Raw genomic sequence first — 17,553 nt, forward strand, 5'->3', positions numbered from 1 at the left:
ATGCTGAAGTCCTAACCCCTGTACCCACTCAAGTAATACTTTCTGCTAGAATAAAAGAACACTATGTATTAATTTTTTTTTTTTTATGTATTAAAGCAACTACAACCCACTCTTTACGGACTGAGGTAGATACCATATTTTGCACAAATAACATGCACCTTCCACGTTTGTTTGCCAACCAAGCCCTGCCACCCCTCGCTGGAGGTAGCTGTGTAAGTGCTGTTATGACATTTTTTTTTTTTTACATGTTTCTGTAATAAAATTAGCATAGTACGCTTACAAAAATACCTTGGTGGGGGGTAGAATGTGGTTGGCAAACAAATATAGAAGGTGAATATTATTTGTGTAAAAATATAGTACTTAAATATGTGAAATAAGTATACCTAGATCAGGATTGCTAAGCATTAGCACTGTTGACATTGGGGTGAGATCATTCTCTATGGTGGGGGCCGTACTGTTCATCGTAGACTGTTGAGCGGCATCCCCGGTCTCCACCTACTAGATGCCAGTAGCACTCCCATCTCCAGTTGTGACAACCAAAAATATCTCCAGGCATTGCCCAACGTCCCCTGGGGGGAAAATTACCCCCACTGAGAACCACTGGCCTAGATGAAAAGTGGAGTAACATTAGGAAAAAAAGGTGAAGCAAAGTCATTTCTGCATGGTACTCATCTGGGTACTTTTTATTTTATTCTCTATTTCTTCTTCTGCTTTAGCATTTGTTGTTGTGTTTGATAATCTATCATTTAAAAAAAAAAAACAACTAGGTCTCATAGTTTTGCCTCTACAGTTTCCGCCAAGAACTTTATGGTTTTTGCTTTGACATTTAGGTCTTTGATCCATTTTGAGTTAGTTCTTATGTATGGCGTGAGGTATGGGACCGGTTCCATTTTTCCACAAATGCAGAATACCCAGTTTTCCCAGCACCATTTGTTGAAGAGACTGTTCCTTCCCCACTGACTGGATTCTGACCCTTTGTCGAAAATCAGTACCCATACCCGTTACCCCTTGCTGTCGAGTCAATTCCGACTCATAGTGACCCTAAAGTACAGAGGAGCACTGCCCCATAGGGTTTCCAAGGAGAGCCTGGTGGATTCAAACTGCCGCCCTGTTGGTTAGCAACTGTAGCTCTTAGCCACTGTGTCCCCAGGGTTTCTCAGCTGCCCATAGGTGGATGGATTTACTTCTGGGTTCTCAATTCTATTCCATTGTTCTACGTGTCTGTGATTAAACTAGTGCCATGCTATTTGGATTACTGTAACAGTGAAGTATGTTTTGGGATCGAGAGTGTGAGGCCAGCTACTTGGTTCTTCTTCTTCAATATCACTTTGGCTATTCAGGACCTCTTTCCTGTACACAGAAAGTTGGTGATTAGTTTTTCGCTACAGTAAAGAATGTTATTGGAATTTGGATAGTCTACATTTCTTTGACAAACTCAGGACATGTTATTTTTAAGATGAGTACAGTTGATCTTCTAAAATAGACCTTTAATTATATAATCACTTAAAAACAATTAAGTCATATAATAATATCACCACTTAGCATATACACTATTTATGAATGAGAATAGAATACTTGTTTAAAACACACTGAGATAATTAGGGGTAAAGTGTCTAGAAGGAGCCCTGATGTCACAATGTGTAAGAGCTTGGCTCTAACCTAAAGGTCTACATGTGAAAAACCAGCTGTTGAAAACCCCATGGAGCACAGTTCTACTGTGACACACACATGGGGGCGCCATGAGTCAGAGTCAACTCGATGGTAACTGGTTAAGTAGCAATGACAGTTTTCCTGTAGACAGAACTTTTCAGTGTGCATCCCACTCACCCATTCTGTGTCTGTATTTGAACATGATAGAAGTATCAAGAAGGGATGAGAAAGACATTTTCGTTCCCGATTTGTAGATGGTGACGCTGTTGCTGTTGTTGTTAGTTGTCATCAAGTTGACTCCGACTCCTGGCAACCTCGTGCATCAGAGTAAAACTGTGCTCGATAGGGTTCTCTGTGGCTGATTTTTGTTTTTTTTAATAATTTTTATTGAGCTTTAACTGAACGTTTACAAATCAAGTCAGTCTGTCACATATAAGCTTATATACACCTTACTCCATACTCCCACTTATTCTCCCCCTAATGAGTCAGCCCTTCCAGTCTCTCCTTTCGTGACAATTTTGTCAGTTTCTAACCCTCTCTACCCTCCTATCTCCCCTCCAGACAGGAGCTGCCAACACAGTCTCAAGTGTCCAACTGATACAAGTACCTCACTCTTCATCAGCATCTCTCTACAACCCATTGTCCAGCCCCTTCCATGAGTTGTCCTCGGGAATGGCTCCTTTCCTGGGCCAACAGAAGGTTTGGGGACCATCACAGCCGGGATTCCTCTAGTCTCAGTCAGACCATTAAGTCTGGTCTTTTTATGAGAATTTGGGGTCTGCATTCCACTGATCTCCTGCTCCCTCAGGGGTTCTCTGTTGTGCTCCCTGTCAGGGGAGTCATCAGTTGTGGCTGGGCACCATCTAGTTCTTCTGGTCTCAGGATGATGTGTGGCTGATTTTTGAGAAGTACATTGCCAGGCCTTTCTTCCAAGTGCCTCTGGGCAGACTCAAACTTCCTACCTTTTGGTTAGCGTTCACCATCTGTACCACCCAGGGACACCTTATGGTAATACTAAGACACAGAAGGGGACCCTGACATTCCATGCCCAGGTAGCAAATAGGAAAAACATCCAGGGCCAAAACATAAATCTTTCACATCTAAGCTGAGTCCTCTTATCCACATTTGCCTTCCTGCTCATCCTAGCTTCCAGAACCTTCCCCACCTCGTATGAAACAGAAAAAGAACCAAGTTTAATTATGCGGTTCACGTGTCTCCCAATTACATTTCTTTCTCCAAACAGAACTCATTTTCCCCCTGGCTTCATTAACTCAACAGAGCCTCTTTCCCTCCCTCCTAATCAATATTTTGCCTGAGTCAGTGTGAAATGAAATTCACATTGAATCATTTCTGGACCAGTCTCATGAAGCATGGTGCTGCCTTTTAAAAAGCTGAGCAGTTAATCTAAGATGCAGCCATTAGTCTCTACACGTTCAGAGCAAAAGAGAAAGAAGAACATCAAAGACTCAAAGAAGAAACGATTCTACAGGACAAATAGTCTACACAAACCACGGCCTCATCTACTCTGAGACCAGAAGAACTAGATGGTGCCCGGCTACCACTACCAACCATTCTGTTCAGGGCCACAGTAGATGGATCCTGGTAGAATGGAAGAAGAATGTAGAACAGAACCTCAAATTCCTAATTTAAGAAACAGACTTACTAGACTGGTTGAGACTGGAGGAGTACCTGAGACTATTGCCCTGAGATGGAAATCAATCTTTGAAGTGAAACTAATCCGTAAGGTCACCTCATAGCTAAGTAACTGAGTGGCTCACAAAATAAAGAATATCACTTGTGAGTGGCTCACAAAATAAAGAATATCACTTGCTCCTTTAAAAAATCACCTATGTGAGACCAAACGGTCAACAATGACTTTTAAAAAAAGATGAGAAGGTAAAGGGGCAGGGAAACTAGATGAATGCAAACGGGACAACCAGAACGGAAATAATGAGAATGTTCAGACATTGTGAAGACTGTAACCAATGTCACTGAACAACTTGTGTAGAAATTGTTGAATGGGAACATAAACTGCTGGGTGAATCTTCACCGAAAACAATAAAATGTTGTTTAAAAAAAAAATTAATGCAAAGCAAACAAACAAACAAAAAAACTTACCATTGAGCTGATTCCAACTCATAGCGACCCTATAAGGACACAGTAGGGTTTCCAAGGAGCAGCTGGTGGATTCGAACTGCCAACCTTTTGGTTAGCAGCTGAGCTCTTCACCACTGTGCCACCAGGGCTCCGATAAGCAAAATAAAGTCAACCCAAAATAAACCTAAACACACACAAAAAAATGAAAGGCGGAGGGCAGGGTTCAGTCACCTTGAGATTAGCCAATGGTTAATCTTCTAAGTTTCTCCCTCCTCTTCTTTTCATGAGGAGCCCTGGTGACACACTGGTTAGAGCCCTCGACCATTAACCGAAAAGTCGACAATTGGAACCCATCAGCAGCTCCACGGAAGAAAAGACCTGGCAGTCTGCTTCCATAAAGATGACAGTCTTGAAAACCCTCTAGGGCAGTTCTACTCTGTCCTATAGGGTCACTATGAGTCAGCATCAACTTGACAGCAACGGGTCTTCTCTTTTTAATCCCCATTGTGCCTGCTTCTTCCAGTCATTTGCCTTTTCTGGAGTCAAAGTAGTCCCCTATATGCGTATACAATAACTGCTTAAAATAATTCTTATGCTCAAATTTCGGTGAGATTTGATTATTTTTCACAACAGTTATTTATTTTCTCGCAGTGCAGGAGGCTAAAAGTCCAAATTCAGTCTCCAGGGGAAGGCTCTCTCTCTGTCAGCTCTGGGGGAAGGTCCTTGTCTCTTTCAGCTTCTGCAGCCCTGGAATTCCTGGGATCCTTGGTGATCTTCACGTGACATCAATCTTCCCCCTATTTGTGCGTGCTTGTCTCTGAGTCTATGTTGTTAGGTGCTGTCGAGTTGGTTCCAATTCATAGCGACCCTATGCACAACAGAACAAAACACTGCCCGGTTCTGCACCATCCTCACAATCCTTGCTATGCTTGAGCCCATTGTTGCAGCCACTGTGTCAATCCACCTCTTATAACTTAGGAGTCATTAGGTTTAAGACACACCCTGCACTGGTACGGCCTCATTAACATAATGACACACATTTCCTCTTAGCCAAAAGGCCAAGAACTGAAAAAGAGGAAAACCCTCAAGAAGATGGATTGACACAGTGGCTGCAACAATGGGCTGAAACGTAACAAGGATTGTGAGGATGGTGCAGGACCAGGCAGTGTTTTGTCTTATTATACACAGCATTACTATGAGTGGGAGCCAACTCAATGGCACCTGAAAACAACAACATAACAAAGAAGACCTTATTTCCAAATGGGATCACATCCACAGGCATAGGGGTTAGGATTCCAACACATATTTTGGAGGGACGAAATTCAATCCCTAACAACTGGGAAAAGAGTCTACCCTATACCCTCCATCAGATTCTCCAAGGGCTCAGAGATGTGGAAATGTTAGGCTTTATTCATTCATTTGCTAAGACACTATAGAAAGCCTGTCCTGGGTGGGGCAAGCTGTTTACACTTTGCTACTGACCTAAAGGTGGGCAGTTCAAACCCACCCAGCAGCACTGCGGAAGAAAGTCCTGGAGATCTGCTTCTGGAAAGGTTGTTGCTGTTAGGTGCCATCAAGTCAGTTCTGACTCACAGCAGTGCTCTATGTACAACAGAATGAAATACTGCCTGGTCCTGCTCCATCCTCACTATCGTTCCTATGCTTGAGCCCCTTGTTGCAGCCACCGTATCAATCTGTTTCGTTGAGGGACTTCTTCTCTTGCTGACACTCTACTTTACCAAGCATGATGTCCTTCTCCAGGGACTGATCTCTCCTGACAACATGTCTAAAGTATGTGAGACGTAGCATGTGAGGACTCTTTCATTTTCTCTATATTTAAGCTAAATTATCATCTCTGGATACCATACGTTGTCCTACAAATTTGAGGCATCACAAATAGCATTTCATAAAAACCTGACCAAAAAAAAATGCAGCCATTCTATTCCACAAAAACTCAGAAGGGATGAGTTAATATTTCCTCCTGCATTCTCCCCCTGCTATATTTCCAGGAGGTTCTTTTGTGGAAACCATCAGGCCTGTGATACAAATGCCATTCAGACCACTGGGAGCCAGGGGCCTTTCTGGGCTAAAGAACACTCTATTATTTAATCCCGCTCATCGGCAACGGGTAAGATCATCTTTTCAACTATTGTTTTCTAGGAAGAATCCTCAAAGCCAAAGCTGAAAGGAACAGAGCCAGCTTTCGTTGGCTCGGGAACGTCCTCTGTGAAGTGACTTTTGCCTTCGTCCAAGGGGACCTTGATTTGGAGCCCCGATATCACGGTGACTCAACGTTGCCTTACAGTTTCACAGACTCTCCCGCCCCACCCAGCACAACACCCAGAATCCATCCCAGGCCAAAGAAGTCTTGTGTCAAAGTAACTTACAGAAAGATGTCTTTTTGCTAGGTGGCTGCTGTTATTGTTAGTTGTCATCAGGTTTAGTCTGATTCATGGCGACCCCATGAACAACAGAACGAGATGCTACCTGGTTTTGAATATTAAATATATAGCTTGCTCAAGATTCCGTTTAAAGTTACTTTAAAAGCTTCCCTGGGAATCCGCATCCATTGCGGATAGCCGCTGTGTAAAACATTTCGTGGTTCTTCAAAAACTGGAGCAGAGAAACACCAACCCTAGGAATAAACCCAGAGAGAGTGAAAGTAGGAATACCAATAGAAGCCTGTACATCGCTGTTCATGGCAACACTCCCCACAGTAGCCAAAGGTGGAAACAACCTAAATGTCCATCAACAGATGAATGGATAACACGATGTGGTCCATCCATGCGATAGAATATCACTCAACTGTAAAGACTACATGAAGAAGAAGGCGCCATCAGGATTGGAGGAAGACTCATTAACAAAGGTGGAAACAACCTAAATGTCCATCAACAGATGTATGTGGTCCATCGATACAATGGGATACCACTCAGCCATAAAGACTATATGAAGAAGAACACGGCACCAGGATTGAAGGAAGACTCATTAACAATCTGCGTATGCAGATGACACAACCTTGCTTGCTGAAAGTGAAGAGGACTTGAAGCACTTACTGATGAAGATCAAAGACCACAGCCTTCAGTATGGATTGCACCTCAACATAAAGAGAACAAAAATCCTCACAACTGGACCAATGAGCAACATCATGATAAATGGAGAAAAGATTGAAGTTGTCAAAGAATTTCAATTTACTGGGATCCACAATCAATGCCCACGCAAGCAGCATCAAGAAACCAAAAGACACATGGCGTTGGGCAAATCTGCTGCAAAGGACCTCTTTAAAGTGCTGCAAGGCAAAGATGTCACCTTGAAGACTAAGGTGTCCTTGACCCAAGCCATGGTATTTTCAATCGCATGATATGCATGTGAAAGCTAGACAATGAAAAGGAAGACCGAAGAAAAATTGATGCATTTGAATTACGGTGTTGTTGAAGAATATTGACTATACCATGGACTGCCAGAAGAATGAACAAGTCTGTCTTGGAAGAAGTACAGCCAGAATGCTCCTTAGAAGCGAGAATGACCAGACTTCACCTCACATACTTTTGGACAGGAAAGACCAGTCCCTGGAGAAGGCCATCACAATAGGTAAAGTAGAAGGTCAACGAAAAAGAGGAAGATTTTCAACAAGATGGATTGACCCAGTGGCTACAACAATGAGCTCAAGCATAACAACGATTATGAGGATGGTGCAGGACCAGGCAATGTTTCGTTCTGTTGTACGTGGGTCACTATGAGTCAGAACCGACTGGATGGCACCAAACAACAACATAAAGAGAAATGAAATCCTGATGCATACCACAACATGGATGAGCTCTGAAAACATCATGCTGAGCAAAATTAATCAGTCTCAGGATAAACAACAACGAAGTTTAAAGAGGCAGATTGCCTAGCCTCCAGCCATTTCTGAGTGAGTCGGGAGACAGGCACAAGGATTTTCACACTAACACCCATCTATAATTTGGAACCCTGGTGGCGCAGTGGTTAAGCATTCCACCACTAACCAAAACGTTAGCAGTTCAAATCCACCACCCACTGGTTGGAAACCTATGGGGCAATTCTACTGCATCCTATGGGGTTGCTTTGAGTCGCAATCTAACTCAACAGCAACAGGTTTGGTTTTTCTGTTTTTTTACCATCTATAAAAACAAAATGTGATGGGAACAACCCAAATGTCTATCAAGGGCAAAACGGACAAATTCATGGTTTATCCTTTGTGCTGCAAAGGGTAATGACATGGTTTAATCTCAGGAAATACTGCCCAATGGAAATGAAAGTTTCATAAAATCCACACACAAATATATATATATATATATAAAGTCAAAAGCATTGAAAAACTGAACACGAAATTCATTAGCATAGTTGTCTCCTAAGGAGGTTTGGTGGTTAAGAGCTACAGCCGCTAACCTAAAGGTCAGTAGTTCAAATGCACCAGGCGCTCCTTGGAAACCCTATGGAGCAGTTCTACTCTGTCCTATAGGGTTGCTATGAGTCAGAATCGACTCGATGGCAATGGTTTTTGTTTTTGTTTTTTTTTTAAGGAGGTTGAAGGGAACGGAATTAATGGCATTCATATAAAACAATACTATTTTCCTTAAAAATGAAATTTGGACTTAGGGGGCAGTGAGTTTATGTCATTGCAGGAGGAACAACTCAGAAAAGGGGGGTGAGAATGGTTTTAAAACTGGAAGAAAGTAACCAATGTCACTGACTTGTACGTGTAGAAACTGTTGAATTGATGTATGTTCTGCCGTGTATATTCTCATTAAAAAAAAAAAAAAACTCTTTGCGGTTGAGTCAATGTTGACTCATAACAACACTATAGGACAGAATAGAAACCACAAGGTTTCCAAGAAGTGGCTGGTGGATTCCAACTGCCGACCTTTTGGTTAGCAGCTGAGCTCTTAACCACTATGCCACCAGGGCTTCCCTATTGTGTACAACAACAAAAATAAAATAAATATCATTCTTTTTAAATGAACTTTGGTTCATGGATGTTCCATGTATGTTGAAAGACAGCTCTGTTTATATTTTATAGAATTGCTTTTGATTACTGTATTAGTTTGCTAGGGTTGCTGGAACAAAGCTCTGCCAAGTGGGGGGCCTTAAACAACAGAAATTATTGTCTCCCAGTTCTGAAGGCTGCTAGTCTGAATTCCAGGTGTCGGCAGGGCCTGGATCCCTCCCCCAGCTCTAGGGGAAGACCCTTTCTGGTCTCTCTCAGCTTCAGGTGGCTCCGGGGGTCCCTTGGCTTGTGGCCACCATTACAAGTTATCTCAAAATGAATTCTGAAAGAGCCGGGAAGTAAAAGGGCCTCTTGTCTTATTTTCGATGGTGGGAATACAAACCTCTGGGTTTTAAATTCTCATTTGTCTTTACAATCCCTAGATAGAAACTTGAATGAAATTTTTTTCTTTCTTAAGTTTGGAAATAAGAAGTGTTTTAAAGTTTAACTATAGAAGACAGCCACAGAATAACAGAAGGATTTCCAAAAAGGTTAAAGAAATAATAAACAAAAGAACAACTAATGGGATCGGAAGCAAGAATTAAAAAAAGATAAAAACTAAGCCCATTGCTGTCGAATCGATCTTGACTCATGGGTGACCCCATGTGTTATAGAGCAGAAGCGAGCTCCACAGGGTTTTCTTGGCTGTCACCTTTACATAAGAAGATCGCCAGGCCTTTCTTCCACAGCACCTCCAGGTGGGTTCGAACAGCCAACCCTTCAGTTAGCAGTTAAATGCGAACCATTTGCGCCACCCAGAGACATAGAAAACAAGCTTATTAGACAGCAAATCGACATAACCCCACCAATCTACAGTAATCCTTAACCTAATCGTACATCTGTGATATAAGAGAATCGAAGCTCTCTTCTGCACATGGTAGATGGCAGGTGCTCATGTCATGATCAGGCACGGCAATAGATTTCCAAAAGCTCAGGAGAGTGGTCTGAATTGGCCATAGAAATTTGAGAATTGTCAACTGAACACGCAGTTGTAAGCCTGAGGCTGTAGGAGACCCCCCAGAGACTGAACAGAGAAAGGAAAAAGAACCCACTTTAAATACAAAGAGTTTGTTTTGCTTTGCAAACACCATTTAGGGCAAATCTGTTAGCTCTAGCTTCTACAGCTGCAGTAGTTCAGATCTGAGATACATTCGGTAACTATAAATATTTTATTACAACTTTAAACTCAGTTGGCTACAAGGTAACCTAAAAGGTTTCTTCAGGTCAGGTGAAACAATATTTTTTTAATGGCCATTAAATTTGAAGCGATTAAGCAAAACTCTTCCCTGCCCCGATTTTGCAAGTCAGCGTGTAAGCTCCATCTAAAGACCTTTGTCATTTCTGCAGCAGATAAAATGCGTATTTTAAATTTTACAACTGAACACAACACCAAAAGACAAAGGTGAAACGTCTTAAAGAAAATAAAGGGATTAGTGGGGAAGAAGCAATATTCAAAGTGCTGGGAAAAAAATCAGAACAGGATATCCCAGGATCGTTCCTTTCCATTTGAAAGTGTTTCCCCCTGTGATGGTGAAGGTTGTGTGTCAACTTGGCTGGGCCATGATCCTCAGTGGTTTGATAGTTGTGTGATGGTGTGATCACTTCTGTGATGAGATTTGATATTATGTGATCACCTCCATGATGGGATTTTCTGTGAGCAGTCAATCAGTTGAAAGGGAGTTTCCTTGGGTGTGTGGGCTGCAACCAATAAGTGGGTATTCTGGGGAGTCTTGGGCTTTTTGTTTGTTCTGGATCCTGCAGCTGGCTCCTGTTCATCAGATCTCTGGCTCTTAAGACTTGAGCTAGCAGCTTACCTGCAGTCTTGCCTGCCGATCTTCACAGCGTATGTGTGAACAAGAGCCCTGCTCTCCGACCTGCCGATCTTGGGTTCTCCAGCCCCTGTGGCCACCTGCATCAGAAGAAGCCTCTATCCTGACCCACGGACTCGGGACGTTCCAGCCTCTACAACCACATGAGCCATTTTCTTGTTATAAATCTCTCTCTCTGTATATATATTTATATGCTTTATTGGTTTTGATTCTCTAGAGAATCCAGCCAAAGACACTCTGTAAACCAGTATAGGAATATTTTTCAAGAATTTATTCCTACTCCAAGTATTTCCTGGATTTGTCTTTGCTATTAAGACACTTCATATAATGTACTAAACCTGCTATACTGAATAGATTTGGATTAAAGAAGGATTTTTAATTTATTTTGACTTTATCAAAATTTCTTAGGTTAAAGGACAATTTAAGAGCAACACAACAAAAATTCAGAATAGCAACTACAAAAGTTTCAAATTTCCCAATTTGCTAAAATCAGCACTTCTGATTAGAAACAGTCAAAAGTGTTCAAGAGAAGAAAGGTCCTTTACAGGTTTTCATACTCCAGCTTACTGCTATTAGTTTACGTTCCCATGGAAACTGGGCCAGAATGGGGTTTACAAAACAACTAGTGAACATGCAGGATTTCTTACAACATTTTCTCAAAGAACAACTCAAATTATTACCGACTGACCTTTAAACATAGCTTCTAATTGACAATAGCAGCTGGGAAGGTTAGATAGGAAGCTTAGGGGACAGTGAGTTTATGTTAATGGGGGAGGAAAAATTTGGAAAAGGAGGGTGAGAATGGTTGCACAACTCGAAGAATGCAATCATTATATGCAGGGTTGTTATGAGTTGGAATTGACATGACAGCATCTAACGATAGCAACAACAATTATTTCATTTAGGAACCCTGGTGGCACCATTTTTAAGTGCTCAGCTACTACCTGAAACATTGGTGGCTCAAACCCACCTAACTGATTTGTGGGGAAAAAACAAAACAAAACAAACCCATTGCTGTCGAGTCCATTCTAACTCATAGTGACCCTATAGGACACAGCAGAACTGCCCCATAGAGTATCCAAGGAGTGGTTGGTATATTTGAACTGCCGACCTTTTCGTTAGCAGCTCAATGTTTAACCACTGGGCCACCAGGGCTTCCTGTGGGAGAAAGACCTGGCAGTCTTCTCCCATAAAGATTACATCCTAGAAAACCCTATAGGGCTGTTGTACTCTGTCCTATAGGTCACTATGAGTCAGAATCGACTCAATGGCAATGAGTTTGGTTTGGTTTGGGTATTTTTGATTTAGGAGCCCTGGTGGTGCAATGGTTAAACTTCTGGAGTCAAGTGTTCCCCTTATTTCTCATTTGACAAGTATTTATCACACAGGCAAATATCTAACCCTATGATCATCACAAGGGTCCCTGGTTGTGCAGTGGTTAAGTGTTTGGCTGCTAACCAAAAGGTTGGTGGTGGTTTGAATCCACCCAGTAACTCCTCAGGTGAAAGACCTGATGAACTGCTTCCAAAAAGATTACAGACTAGAAAACCCTATGTGGCAATTCTACTCTGTCCCATGGGGTTACCATGAGTCGGAACTGACTCAACTGAATTCAATGACATCATTGTTTGGTTTAAAATGACTTTCAGTGAACAGTTTTGGTTTAAGCCCTAACACTTAGGGTTTAAAGACTACCCCTGGGCAATGGTTTCAGGTGGGTCATTTTAACTTGAATGGGTCCAGAAACTGTGAAATCTATGAGAATTTAAAATTCTGTCCACATAGTAAAAAGAAGATAAAATTCTCTCTAGCTAGTATACGTTACAAGGTCAGTGGAAATGGTGTTTCTCTCAGACTAAAGAAGAAATAAGAGCCACTGTATATTTCAATTGCCCTTGATTACATAGCTGGTCTTACTTTCTCACTGTGGATCTATTTTTAACCATCCTTCTAAAAGGGATGAAATATTTTAGGTTTTTAAAAAAAAAAAAAAAATGAAGTACAGCAAGGACAACAATCTTGATTCTTAACAAGAAGAGATATGTTTTTGACAAATTATTTAGCATTTTGGACCCCCATTATTCCAGGGCAGATAATAAATGGGTTCATATCAGCTACTACCGGAAAGGTTGGTGGTTCGAACCTACCCGGAGGTGCCTCAGAAGAAATTGCTGACAATCTGCTTCTGAGAGGTCACAGCCTTGAAAACCCAATGGAGCAGTTCTACTCTGCACACACAGGGTCCCCGTGAGACGGGATGGACTTGACAGCAACTAACAACAACAATGTGATCTCTAGTATTACTTCATGCTTCGTGTATCTAATTCCAATAAAGACAGAAAACCCCGGGTTGAAGAATTGGGCAAGAAGGTCCAACACATGTTTGAGTTTCAGTGCTCGAACTGATGTTCCATTTAATTCTTGAAGAAGTCTTCTTCCTTTTGAGTTTTTTGTTTTTTAATAATACGAAATTGATTGTGCACACGTCATAATTCCAGGCTCTAGGTCAATCCCTCTCAAATAAGGGTTATTTGCTCCCTCATTCCCCCAGCTGGGGACATTTAAAAATGTCCAGAAATTCTTTTGGTTATCATAATACCAGGCGGTGCTATTGGCATCTAGTGGGTGAAAACTAGGGATGTTGATCAACACCCTACAGTGCACAGGACAGCCCCCACCACAGAGGATGACCCAGAAGCCGGCCCCAAATATCAGTGGTGCCCAGGCTGAGAAACCCTGTGCTGGCGTAAGAGACTCTGTCTGCTATCTGTCAGTCTACTGTCACCTGTTTATATATCTGTCTATGTCTCTGTCTACCTAACTTACCTATCATCTATCCACCTATCTGTCTGTCTACCTATCCATGTATCCATCAATCAATCCATCCATTCATCATCTATCTTCTGTCTATTCACCATATTTTTATGCAAATAATGTGCACCTTCTACTTTTTTTTTTGCCAACTACGCCCTCCTCACCCCCCCCAACAAGGTATTTTCCTAAGTGCCACTATGCCCATTTTTTTACATGTTGCTATTAAAAACAATTAGCGTAGCATGGTTATGTCTGACAAAATACCTCGTAGGCAGAGAGTACAGTTGGCAAATAAACATAAGAGGTATCCATTATTTGAGTAAAAATATGGTATCTCCCCATCTAGATGGACCCCTGGTTGCACAGTGGTTAAGCACTCGGCTACTAACAGAAAGGTCCGCAGTCCAAACCACCAGCCGTTCCATGGGAGAAAGATGTGGCAGTCTGCTTCCGTAAAGATTACAGCCTTGGAAACCTAATGGGGCAGTCCTACTCTGTCCTACAGGGTCACTAGGAGTTGGAATCAACAATGGGCTTGGTTTTTCGTATTTATCTATCATCTATCTATCTATCTATTTATCACCTACGTATCAATCTTTTATCTAGCGCTGCTGTAACAGAAATACCACAAGTGAATGGCTTTAACAAACAGATATGTATTCTTTCACAGTTTAGGAGACTAGAAGTCTGAATTCAAGATGCCAGCTCCAGGGGAAGGCTTTCTCTCTCTGACAGCTCTGGGGGAAGGTCCTTGTCTCCTTTCAACATCTGTGGGCCTGATATTCCGTGGAAATCTCCATGTGTCTTGGCATCAATCTTCCCTTGGGTCTAGGAACTTCTCAGCGCAGGGACCCTGGGTCCAAAGTACACGCTCCACTCCCAGAGCTTCTTTTTTGGTGGTAATGAAGTCCCTGTCTCTCTGCTGGCTTCTCTCTCCTTTTATCTCTTGTAAGATAAAAGGCGATGCAGGCCACAGCCCAGAAAAACTCCCCTTACATAGGATCAGGGCTGTGATCTGAGTAAGGGTGTTGCATCCCACCCTAATCCTCTTTAACATAATCTAATCTTGCCTCATCAACCACAGGCAGAGATTAGGATTTACAACACATAGGAAAATCACATCAGATCACGAAATGGGGGACAACCACACAATACTGGGAATTACGACCCAGCCAAGGTGACCCCACTTTGGGGGACACAAGTCAATCCATGACACCATCTGTCTACAGCAGTGGTTTTCACTGGGGGGAATTCTGCCCCCAGGAACCCTTGTCAACGTCTGGAGACATTCTTGGTTGTCACAATTGGGAGTGGGGTGATACTGGCATCTAGTGAGTAGAGACCAGAGATGTTGCTAAACATCCTACAGTGCACAGGACGGCACCCACCCCAGAGAATGACCTGGAACCAAACGTCAATAGTGCTGAGATTGAGAACCCTTGGCTTAGGACAGGAGGAAAAAAAAAAATTCTTTTTTACACTAAAAAATTTGAGGCGTTTAATTTCCAATGGCAGTAAGACAGAACGCCCACTTTCCTTAAAACGTTACCGTGAATCTTTTCACGTGCATTTCTCAATGACTTGAAATATTACTCCCATAGAAGAGCATGCAGCCAAGTTGTATGTTTAAGTGGATCCTAAAGAAATCAATAAGCAGAAAATAGGTAAAAATTGTTAAGAACGGGACACGAGTCAGCAGGCAGGAATAGAAAAAGAAAGAGACAGCTGCTTGGCTTTGATTCACCTACAGGAGATTTGCAGGAGTCCCTGGTGGCACAGCAATTAAGCGCTTGACTACTAGCTCGAAGGTTGGTGGTTCGAATCCACCTACGAGTCCCTAGGAAGAAAGGCCTGTTGATCTGCTCCCAAAAGGTCACAGCTTTGACAACCCCACAGAGCAGTTCTACTCTGCACACATGGGGTCTCAATGAGCCAAAATCAAAGCGAAGGCAACTAACAACAACAACGTACAAGATCCCTACAGAATAAGCCTCCAAAACATAACGCTGAGTGACAAAAGCCAAGCACAAAGGGCCACGTACCCTATGGCCCCACATACTTGAAACGTTCACAGCAGACAAATCCGTGGAGACAGAAATAGATTCATGGTGGCCGGAGGCTGGGGGAGAGCAATGGGGAGAAACTGCTAACGGGTACAGGGCTTCCTTTTGGGTTGATGACCATGTTCTTACATTTCTTACAACTTTTTTTTTTAATGGTGAAATATATTAGGCAAAGCATTTGCCATTTCGACTATTTTTACATGTACAATTCAGTGGCGTTACATTCCCCATGTTTTACTATCAGCACTGCTATCCATTTTCAATTTTTTTTTTTCACGCATGCACCCAGGAAATAAATTGATGCCTTTCAATTATGGTGTTGGAGAAGAATGCTGAATATACCATGAACTGCCAGAAGAATAAACAAATCTGTCTTGGAAGAAGTACAACCAGAATGCTCCTTAGAAGCAAGAATGGTGAGACTGCGTCTCACATACTTTGGACATGTTGCCAGGAGGGATCAGTCCCTGGAGAAGGATATCATGCTTGGTAAAGTACAGGGTCAGCGGAAAAGAGGAAGACCCTCAATGAGGTGGACTGACACAGTGGCTGCAGCAATGGGCTCAAGCGTAACAACGATTGTGAGGATGGTGCAGGACCCGGCAGTGTTTCTTTCTTGTACATAGGGTCGCTGTGAGTCAGAACTGACTCGATGGCACCTAACGACAACAAAGAAGGCACCAATTCAACAAGCAGCCTCAGTTCCTCCTCTCTCTCTTCCAAAGAAAACGGTACATTTCATCATATTCAACACACTGCTTTATACACTGCATGAGCTCCAGAGAGATTTGCTGAGCAGTTAAAGAGCCTGCACACCAAAGCTTGAAGACAAATTGCTCTTAATAAACCTGCATCCCAGAGAGTTTAACAATTCAGCTTTCAGCCACGGTAGAATTACTTTTACGACTTAATGGGGCTTAATTCTGAATAAAGAGTATGTTAAAGGAAAAAAAAAAATACACACACACACATCATGAAATAATTCTATTTACCATAATATTTTAACTGATATTAAGCAGAACTAAACGCCTGATTTATTTTTAGGGATTTATATCTCTACTATACGCCACCTTATCCCAAAAGGATTTAAAATGGTTCATTAGCTGGTTCGTATCTAATTCTGTCTGTGAAGATGCTGTAACTTGGGATCTTCTTGTATATTTTCATTTGCTCAAGGCACGTCTTAGTCACCCAGTGCTCCTATAACAGAAATACCACACGTGGTTGGTGTCTTAGTCACCTGGTGCTGCTATAACAGAAGTACCACAGTGGATGGTGTCTCAGTCACCTAGTGCTGCCGTAACAGAAATACCACAGTGGATGGTGTCTCAGTCACCTAGTGCTGCTGTAACAGAAATACCACAGTGGATGGTGTCTCAGTCACCTAGTGCTGCTGTAACAGAAACACCACAGTGGATGGTGTCTCAGTCACCTGGTGCTGCTATAACAGAAATGCCACAGTGGATGGTGTCTCAGTCACCTGGTGCTGCTGTAACAGAAATACCACAGCGGATGGTGTCTCAGTCACCTGGTGCTGCTGTAACAGAAATACCACAGTGGATGGTGTCTCAGTCACCTAGTGCTGCTGTAACAGAAATACCACAGCGGATGGTGTCTCAGTCACCTAGTGCTGCTGTAACAGAAATACCACAGTGGATGGTATCTCAGTCACCTAGTGCTGCTGTAACAGAAATACCACAGCGGATGGTGTCTCAGTCACCTAGTGCTGCTGTAACAGAAATACCACAGTGGATGGTGTCTCAGTCACCTGGTGCTGCTGTAACAGAAATACCACAGTGGATGGTGTCTCAGTCACCTACTGCTGCTGTAACAGAAATACCACAGTGGATGGTGTCTCAGTCACCTAGTGTGCTGTAACAGAAATACCACAGTGGATGGTGTCTCAGTCACCTAGTGCTGCTGTAACAGAAATACCACAGTGGATGGTGTCTCAGTCACCTAGTGCTGCTGTAACAGAAATACCACAGTGGATGGTGTCTCAGTCACCTAGTGCTGCTGTAACAGAAATACCACAGTGGATGGTGCCTCAGTCACCTAGTGCTGCTGTAACAGAAATACCACAGTGGATGGTGTC

At 42.5% G+C, this 17,553-nt stretch overlaps 1 protein-coding gene across 7 annotated transcripts in view; it reads right to left on the reverse strand.

Annotated features, from left to right (window-relative positions):
* Positions 1 to 17,553, reverse strand: part of LOC111747946 (cAMP-dependent protein kinase catalytic subunit PRKX-like) — a 190,020-nt gene that overhangs the window by 39,680 nt on the left and 132,787 nt on the right. The gene's annotated exons all lie outside the window — the stretch shown is intronic.

The sequence above is a fragment of the Loxodonta africana genome, chromosome Y (assembly GCF_030014295.1).
Source record: "Loxodonta africana isolate mLoxAfr1 chromosome Y, mLoxAfr1.hap2, whole genome shotgun sequence".
NCBI classification, from domain to species: Eukaryota; Metazoa; Chordata; class Mammalia; order Proboscidea; family Elephantidae; genus Loxodonta; species Loxodonta africana.